This window comes from Sander vitreus, chromosome 8 (assembly GCF_031162955.1).
Source record: "Sander vitreus isolate 19-12246 chromosome 8, sanVit1, whole genome shotgun sequence".
NCBI classification, from domain to species: domain Eukaryota; kingdom Metazoa; phylum Chordata; class Actinopteri; order Perciformes; family Percidae; genus Sander; species Sander vitreus.
In genome coordinates this window covers 25,400,422-25,410,527 of record NC_135862.1, presented here as the reverse complement: position 1 = coordinate 25,410,527, position 10,106 = coordinate 25,400,422, and the positions used below count along the sequence as shown (strand labels likewise).

Here is a 10,106-nt window from a genome sequence, read left to right as displayed (position 1 = left end):
GGTGTTTGGTGTTTTAAGCCCCCAATGTTGACGCTGGCAACCAACAGACCGATCTTCACTATGATGGAAAAAGAAGACCCGGAGAGACATGGCCTGTGTACGTTTGTTTGCCTTCTTCTGGGATAGAACATTTAGTGGGCTTGTTTCTCCATCAGGCCTGCCAGAGAAATATTCATCTCTTGTCCAGATAGGCGGATAACAAGGCTCCGGGGCTCCTCCACACACAACAGGAGAGTGAAAGTGAAATATGATGTGGCCTCTAGAGGCAAGGACGGTTTACTGGAGTGAAAAGGGCCTGACATGAAAGGAAGGTTCAAGGCTATAGGCTGAGCAGCTGGTACATGCTTCCTGAAGACTTGAATTGTTTGAGTAAATCTCTCAGGCTGTACCTGCCGCTTGGTAACACCTGTGGGTTTCCTGATCGTCTCTTGCCTGTTGGAGTACGGACACGTGGTTTATTTATCATGAGGATCCCAGAGTTCAGACTTCAACAGGTGATGTGGTGAATGGTGTCCACGAAGTTCTAAAATACCAGCATAAGTAGCGGAGGCAGACTGAGCATATGTTCCTCAATAACCATCAGCCAGTATTGCTTTGAAAAGCTATTTTTAAAACTGCAGAAACAGCCGATAAGGCTGCGATAAATTCTGCAAAACTGTACGACAGCCAAAATTTCAGGAGTCTCCACCCATGTAATATTTAGTATAATAAACGTTTGAGAAGAATATAATGTTGGCAACAAGCTAAAGTGCAGAGGACCACAAAAAAAGAAATCTGAAATGTCATTTACCTCCCACTTAGCATGACTTTCAGCCATTAGCACACACATAGTTGAGACAAATATGACAAAGTCATGTAACCAAAAGGTTATATTTGCGTTACAAAAGGTCTTTGTCAGTGGCCATATGTTTGCAAAGCCAAATTGTTATATTTAGATATTACTTTAAATGGTTTAAAACTAGAAATGGTGAAATGTATTAGGTAGGAGATGGCTAACTTTAGGTATGGGTGGTAGGGGTGCGCGATTCAGAAAATGTGAATCTATCAATCGATTTTGAATCCATAGAGCTTGAATCGCGATTCGAATGTGAATTGGGTTTTTTTGCACACCCCTAGGGTTTGGTGTGGTACAGCTTAAAGTAAGGACCCAGAGAAAACAGTCACATGAAAACATGGGGAGTCTCGGTATCCAAATGGTTAAGGCTTGGTTTACACGTGGGCGGCTATTTTCATAAACGGACATTTCAACCTCTCCGTTTAAAAAAAAAATAACATCGTGCACAGCTGTCAGTTTTCAGAAAAGTGTTCGTTTACATGTACCCGTGTATATATGCCGTTAATGCCGTCAAGAGCATGCCAGACCTGTAGGTGGCAGTGTAACAAGAAGATCAAGCCCACGTTAGCCAATCAGAATCCCGAAAATAGCAACGAATCTCTCTCTCTCTCTCTCTCTCTCTCTCTCTCTCTCTCTCTCTCTCTCTCTCTCTCAGAAATATCCACTCTGGCCGGAGTTTTTAGAAAGACTTGTTTTCAGAGTGGAATTCTCCGTTTGCGTGTAAACAAAGGGCACAAACGAAGGGAAATGTCTCCGGTTTTCAAAATGACCATGTACGTGTAAACAGGGCCTGAGACACCTTCCACGTAACAGGTAGCTACAGGTAACTGGGCCGGTATGGTTGTTAACATTGTTTAGCAAACAATGAGCTAAAAAATAGGACTGAAAACAAGCATCACCTTTCACATGACAGCAGTCTGCTTAATCAGAGTTTCACCAATTCAAAGTTAAGACTTTTTTAAAGACCTTTTAAGACCATTTTGAATGAAATTTAAGACCTTTAGTGGAAGGGTCATCACACCCAGGCATTTTATAAAACAGAGTCTCCCTCTCTCTCACTTATATATATATATATATATATATACATATATATATATATATATATATATATATATAAAAATATGTATAAAAAAAGAGATGTTCCGATACTGCCTAAAACGCTGGTATTGGTATCGGGAAGTACTGGAGTTTATGCACCGATCCGATACCACGTAATAAAGCACTAAAGAAAATCTACGTTAAAGTAGTTTATTTATGGTCTTTTTCCGTTATAACTGACTGTCAAACTGCATAATAAAAGAACGTTCTGTGGCATTCATGTTTCACAAAGAGTTTAACCTGACCCAGACTGACAACAAAGATAGAAATAATATCACATCCATACAGGGATAGTAGTATACAGTTCTTAAAACATAATAAAATATATGACACACTAGTATCGGATCGGTACTCGGTAGTTCAGTACACATATATACATACACACACACACACATATACATATACATATATATATATATATATATATATATATATATATATATATATATATATATATATGTGTGTGTGTGTGTGTGTGTATATATGTAGTTCAGGTATCGGAATCAGTATCGGGAAGCAAAAAATGGTGATAAATGAAATTTAAGACCTTTATCACAACATCAACTAAGCCCTAAATTCAGTTTTTAGTATCGCTAAACTTGCACTTCCCCATTGCTGAAGAATAAAATCTGGTTTATGTCTGTGGTACAATCTGAAAGAGACTCGCGAGCTGATTGGCTGCAATATAAGTTGCATTTTGTTCTCATTTCATACAGCAAAATTATAGTTGGACTAGCGAAAGCAAAAACTACAACACCACGGAATACATAAATAAAAAAAGAGCATTAGAGGTAGGAAAATTCAGACCAGTTTATTTTAGACCTAGAACACAAAACAAATTCAAGACTTTTTAAGGCCTACAATTTTCATTTGGAAATTTTAGAGATTTTTCAAGACTTTTTAAGACCCTGCAGAATCCCAGTTAAGGAAAGAGGCATGAGTCAAGGCAAGTTCCATTTAACAAGAACATAAACATGCAATCATTTCGATGAGGGTTCACTGGAACTTTGATGGGAATGATTTGAGACATGACAGATAACACGTACAGGTTGCAATTCATGAGGCACCTATCAGCTGTGTTTTTCTACTACACGGTTTTACAGCCACACTAGAAAAACTGATGTTGCTGAACTTGAAACAATAACTTTGTAGGAGTCCTCTGTACACCTGCGTTTTGAGTATATTTGGCCCTAAAATCAATACATTATGTCATTCATCACACACACAGTGAGGAAAGTACATTGTGCACCTCAGCTAGTTTCCGAGGTTCAGCACACTGGCAAAATGTAAACAAACAGTCTCATTGGCCTTAAGATTGCATTTGTCACAATGGCCTACTTCTGACCTGCACGGTACGGGAAACAGAATTAAGAAGGAAGTCTTAAATCCGGAGCTGTGAGAAATCATCAAAGCAAAAGGACTGGGGGTCATGCTTGTAAGTCATAAACACAACATCAACCAGTTTCTTTGCCGTTCATCCTGCATCTTGCCAAGTTCAAAAAACGTTAGGTAGTAGGGAAGGAGAATAGTAGCCGATAGATATCAACATCAACCATCTCACATGTCCTCACGGGACCTCAATACTTAGGATTATATCCTGACATGCCTGTCTTGAGTTTATACTTTCAAGCTTCCAGATATATTTTATTCTGAAAAAACAGTAACCTACCAACCTTAATGGTAACGTAAAGGTGCTGTAGGTAGGATTGTGAAGATCCAGGACTTAGCCAAAAAAATTTGGTGGCCCTGATTGGTGCATCTGAACAGGGAGCGGTGGATTTTTGCAAATCGCACTACAGGCTAGAGGAGCTGGATTTTTTTCTAAACGACCTGCTTCATGTAGTTCTACTGGAACATAGGGGCAGTTTCAGCAAATATGACAGAAAGTTAGTTTTATAGGTCTTACCTACTGCACCTTTAATGGCTTCTACTAGGCTGTTGGGTTTTACAATGTCTGACTCAACTCTCAGGAACACACTATCATAACTTGACCTCATTCAGTAAAGGACAAGTTGAAGGGGGGGGGGGGAGAAGAACATGATAATTGCCCTTCAACACACTGATTCCCTTACAGTAAAGTGCTTGCTGCCAAACAAAGCCACCAAACAGTTAACAACATGCCATTGGCTTCTAGTTACAGACTCCTTGTAAGGACTTACTGCAGGCTACAATATGCATGATGGTTTGACATCAGCAGGGGACAGCGAGCTTCTGACGAGTCAACCACAGCAGCAGACCCTCCAGGCTAAACCGGACAGTTGGGTACATCCATCCGCTCATGACACAGCAGGGGCTGCCTTCAGAGGACTTCCTTCCTGCTGTCCTTTCATCTAGCAGTGCGTTTCCAAATCGCTGGTACTTTGTAGGGTCGTGGGGGGGGTCGGAGCTAGACGGGAACTTATTCTCTCCTCTCTGAGAGACCGTCAGCCAGAGGTCAGACGGACTCAGCTTCATTGTTCCCTCTACACATCCACACAACCTTTAACCATCAATGCTTTTTTTTGAAAAATCAACTTTTATGACAAGCAGTTTCATGGTATTTAGGATAGTGCCTGAGTCCACTTTGTCACAAGGAAAGTGCATTTTAAATGGTCTCCAACCAGGATGAAAGGTGTGTTGGACTATTACTGAACATGGACGAACATAGAAAACTATTATCATCTAATTCACTATGTCTGTTTTTAGAGGAAAAAACCTAGGACAAAATAAATAGGGGTGGACAGTACAGTATATCTTATTTTTCATCACAATATCAATACATTAGTACATTTTGTGGACGTTTAGTTCAGAAGCTAAAATGGGAATATCGGTTTTTGGCTCATCAGTTTAATTTAATAACAACAACGCTGCCCCCAGTTGTTTGATAATGCCTGAAGGTTGCCTCATTTTAAACAATATAGCAAAATCTCTGATGGTAAACAAAATGACATGGTCTCATTCAGGGTACCTGAAGTACTCAGAAGTATACTGAAGTATTCAGTACCTCTAGCTCACCCAGTAAGAGCGTGCGCCCCATGTAGGCTGAGTCCTTTGCAGCGGCACGGGTTCGAGTCCGACCTGCTGCCCTTTGCTGCGTGTCATCCCCGTCTCTCTCCCACCTTTCCTGTCTATCCACTGTCTCTATGAAATAAAGGGAAAAGCCCCCAAAAAATAACCTTTAAAAAAAAATATGCAATACTATGTTAAGTGAAATAACCACTTTGAAAATGAAGTGTGACCTTGACTGTACAATCAGCACTGCTCCCAGTAGACCACAGGGACAAAACACACACACACACACACACACACACACACACCAGGACTGATAAACCATGCAATAATGTGACTTTGCAATACTGTAATACTGTACGTGTTACTATTTATTCTCTTTACTTATATTTATTTATTGTTTGTTTATCTTTAGAGTGTCTTGTACCTTTCCCCTATCCCTTGCTGCTGCAACAGTGTGAATTTCACCATTGTGGGATTAATAAAAAGGATTTTGAATCTTGAATCTTTGATATTGCGATTGCCGATTGAAGAGGCGAAAACTGAAAAGGGATTTTTGGTTTGCCTCTTGTCTTCATCCCATTGTACGGAATGACATACAGTAAATGATAACCTATTGTGGTTTTCAAATAGAGATTTCACAAAGTCAGAATCATAAAGGATTCAATGCAAGTCTGACTGATTCCGCAAAAACTGCAAATGTCAGACTGACACAAAGCTGTCCTAACAACCAGACCGCAGAGTATCTCCAGTTCTTTCTTGTGCCGAGTCAGCCACCAAGCAAACATCCTCTCCTCTGCTCCACATCCTGATCTCTTAAGAGGAAAAATTGTTGTTATGATAACAAATGCAGCTTAACAGAGGTAGCACCTCCCAATTAGCATCTGCCTGTGTTGCAACACCCTGTGACCTCAGAGAAGATGTCCAAACTCTAGCGTTGGAGCTGCTACAGCCTTTTTTTTTAAAAGGAGGTGGGTGAAATGCAACAAACGTCAATATCACTGATCAATAGAACAAATGCTCCATCACTCCACTGAGACAGGATAAGAGTCTCTGTCCTGTCAGGTCAGGTCCTTACCGCTCCACTAAGCCACAGACTGACTCTTGTTGCTGCGTGTTGATGTATGGTCCAATCTGGGTCAGCTGGAATAATATGGTATTGTTAATGTTGTTGAAATCAGTGTGAAGTCACTCAACAAGACCAATAACAGATGCACCACATAGAAGTAGCATCAGTAAGATAATATGGGTGACTTGTGGCTCATAACATGATGCCAAACGTCTATTGTACAACATGAAAGACCTCAGCTGCATCGGAACCACATCAGCTCAGAATCTTTAAGGAAAAATCATGCATAATTCAGTTTGTGACTTGGATAACATGAAGAGTATGAAAACAAGCTGCTAAATTAAAAACGCATCCAGTTTCTCCTCATCGATGAACACCACCAGAGAAAGGAGAAGACACCCAAAAACTGAAAAGGAGAAATTTGCCTTTAATAGACACAAACGTCCACTGTACTTTAAGGGGCTTCAATCACAACACTGGAACTACTTATTTTGTGCTATACTCTTATGCGACATATCTTTGTAAAATATGATGTTAAAAGGTAATGTATGTGGTTGCAGAAATGTTGAATACAAAGAGAAACACTAGCACAACGACTCTGTAACTACTGTCTCCTGAGAGTCAGATCAAGTGACGTTACAGCAGGTAAGATGTAATTAATGAACAGATTTTTCACAGTTCAGTTATGACTGTGTTATTACAAAAACATGTTGTCAATATAACTCTTCACAAACGTAGATGTCAAGCTGTATGAATGAGGCATATCTGTTATGTGGAAATGGCTATTCAATAATACCCATCTGGTATTTGTCAATAAAATAAAGCCAAACTTTCAGGGAAGAGGCACCTAAACATCATTTTCAAGATGAGGATATTTCAATATGACTGATTGAGGGTAACACATTCCACAGGCTACCCCTTCCGATCAGTAGCAGGCTGATAGCTTTACTGAAATAAAAACGGGGTTGGCAAATGACCACTGATGCACCATTACAGCAATGTGCATGTACAATGCAGATATAAAATGTCAGATTTATCACAGGGCCGTGTAGTTAAATCGTTAGTTGCTCTATTAAAACCGACAGACCGTGACATTCCCAAACGTGCAGAGGTGCAGTCGGCGGATCCCAGGGTAACGTTACGAAATGCATCGTGTTTGTCAAGCGACCGGGAGGAACATCTCCTCTTACCTCTGAATCCTGTGTGTTTATAATCCACTCGTATGTGGCGGGAATGAATCCATGTCCGTGTGTATATCCAGATTTCCCTGTAAAATCCACTGCCCCGTTTAAGTGGCTAATCCTCGTTAAGGCCAGACCAAGGAGCAACACAGCAAAGGAGAAGGCGCAACTTGAAACTGACAGAGAGGGATCGGTCGAAACCATAACCACGAGAAGGAGGGGGCGACGAGAAAGTCTATAAATAACAACACGTTACCGAAACATCGCGCGTTTATTATTTCACTGTAATTCCTGCTGAAGGTAGAGTACACTAGAGTATAAGGCGGTGTATTGAGACTACACTGCGTTATGTTAGAAATCATCTGGATTTATTTGAAAATGTAATGTGTGAACCCCCCGCTACTCCTTGGACTGAGCCTGCATGTTTTAACTTAGTTTAATCCGATTGGTCTCTTTCAACGTGACGCAGTAGTACTGCTGCCGCCTTCACATGGTGTCAGAAACATTAGGACTGGTTTACACAACGGGCGGGATTTTACATGATAGCCAATAGATTTGATTACAGTTCTCATTTACTGTGAAGTACGTGTGTGTGATAGTGCACCCTAAATAAATACTGACTTGACCTGACATGACATGAGACGTTTAGACAGGTTGATGTCAACAACTGATGGCCCTTAATAGAGCTTAATTATGAATTATTATAATTAGAACAATTACTCAGAACAATGAGTGATAACAGTCCAGTAGATTTCAACAAGATCAAATTCTATGAAAAATCAATGCATGGGCTCCTCAGTCATTACATTGTTGCTGATTTCTTAATTTAGTTATCAGAGTAATTCAATGAGCACAGTGTTCGTGGCACCCATCGGTATTACATAGCCCCTGTAAAAAAAAATAAAGGTAGCATTTAAAGAAGGGATAAGTCATTTATTGTTTGCGTGACACAAAGTCATGGATGTCATTTCTCAGTCTCAATGAGTTTGTTGTGTCTGTCTGCAAGTGTCTTGTGTAATCTTGAACAATGTAATTCCCACTGAAGTTTCTTAAGAAATCATAGACATGGATTGTGCCGTGGTTTTAGAGCGGCTGAAGTTTGCCTAAGTGGAAAACCACTTAAGGTTACAACTTGTTTCAAACCATTGCTTTCAAATGGGAAGACATCACATGAAAAATAGTATAGTAAGTCTTTGGCTCCCACAGACAAAAATATGCATCACTGCTACATTACTTGTTCTGTCTAAATCACAACACAATACAAGACTTATACTCATATCACAGAAACATATTGTATACATCAACGACCGGACTGCAAATCCAAAGAAGGTATTACCAGCTGTGAAGATTATCCTAAGTGTCTTGGCTGATTCAGAAGAAAGGTCAATGACATGCAGGCCCTTCCTAAAACCCACTCAACTAGCAAAGCCACTGCTGCTTCAAATGTGCCACACTGCCAACAACTGGATCACCAAAACAAAGAAAACTCAAAATATGGCTACTTAAAACAAAGTTCATCCACTTCGATCAGACACATGCTTTCATCTGTAATCTCGTACTGAATACAAAGCTGGAAGGAGGAACCCTTCTATACTACTATCAGCTCTCTGCACATTACAGAGTCGGTCTCTCCCTCTCGAGCATCCAGCAAGGCGGACACCACCCTGTCACCGTCTCTCACTGGACAGATAGGCGTGTGTGGCAGGTTTTTGTGAGCAGACAGAGACACATGGCATTTGTAATCCCTCCCAAAGATGTTGTGTAAACTCCAGCTTGAATAAAGCCACGTGGAAGAATCAGTGCTTCATTGCTTTTGTTAATTCAACGGACTGTGTATCACTTAACAAGAGATTAAAAGGAGTTCTGAGCATCCTGCCTACCTATTTGTATAAGAGGGAGGAGGAAAAAGTTGATGGAATTATAAATATGAGAAGAGATACAGGGATATGTTTGGAATTAGGCACAATATAATGCCAGATACAACCCAGATTAGTATGAACAGGTCACACACGATTGGTTAGGCAGTGAAATGTCATTTGCCTCAAATAAGTACAGTAGCCTATGCTGCTCATTCACAGGCGATGTCTGTCTTTGGTAGAAAATGAAGTAATCATTAATGTAGCTCTAGACGTGCTTATTATAAGGGTTCTGTAATGCTTTCTTTTAGGGCATTAAACTACTCACTTCCTCACGTAGCATATGGTGAACTTGGCTTTGTACTGCTGCATACCAGTGTAAGTGCATAATAGCTCTATAATTTCTTCCAACTCAAAACAAGGATTTCTTAACCTTATTATTAAAGAAATTAGTCAGATAGTCACTGAGATGAAAGATGAAAAAGCATTTCTGCAGTTAAGGTTATGTGCGTAATTAAAAAATGTAGCTTCTTCCTCATGTAATTGAAAACTTTAACATTGCATCACATCTTCTCACATGTTACCGCGAAACTAATATGAGGTTCGAACCTATGCTAATCGAAAACAGCTGACTGTGGGAGGACTTGCAGCCCGGAAAGCTTACTGTCAACACCGCCACAAGGACGTTCCACATATGAGGTATCCAACCAGAACAAGCTGTCCCAGTTGGATTTGCACAGATTTGCTAATTAAACAAACCGCAGGGGGACGCAGGATGTCAACCGGGGTCTGCTTGTGTGAAAATGAGAGAGCGATAGAGGGAGAGGAAGACAAACTTGGAAGAATAGCAGTGAAGGGGTAAAAAAAATAGGACTGGGATCAGGAGTCAGGAGCAGGATGGCTCTCTGCCGGATCACAATACATCAGAGAGAGTTTCGCCACATTATAAAACTGCCTCTAATTGTGCTGAGCACCTTGGTTCCCACCACGCCTCTGTTTATTACCAGAGGTTTGTCATCAGCCATTCACGCAGGATCAGCGGACTCTGAAAGAAGCGTTCAGACAAAGGGTTGTCTAAG

The 10,106-nt window shown here is 40.5% G+C and overlaps 1 protein-coding gene across 8 annotated transcripts in view; it reads right to left on the bottom strand.

The window, feature by feature from the left end:
• mical3a (microtubule associated monooxygenase, calponin and LIM domain containing 3a) overlaps window positions 1–7,342 on the bottom strand; it is a 90,881-nt gene extending 83,539 nt beyond the window's left edge. For 5 of the 8 annotated variants that reach the window (XM_078257641.1, XM_078257642.1, XM_078257643.1 and 2 more), the window contains exon 1: window positions 7,181–7,342. The gene's annotated coding sequence lies outside the window, so the exon portion shown is untranslated. The remainder of the gene's footprint in view (window positions 1–7,180) is intronic. The other 3 variants (XM_078257645.1, XM_078257646.1, XM_078257648.1) reach the window with 1 other exon arrangement.
• Between the last annotated feature and the right edge of the window lie 2,764 nt (window positions 7,343–10,106).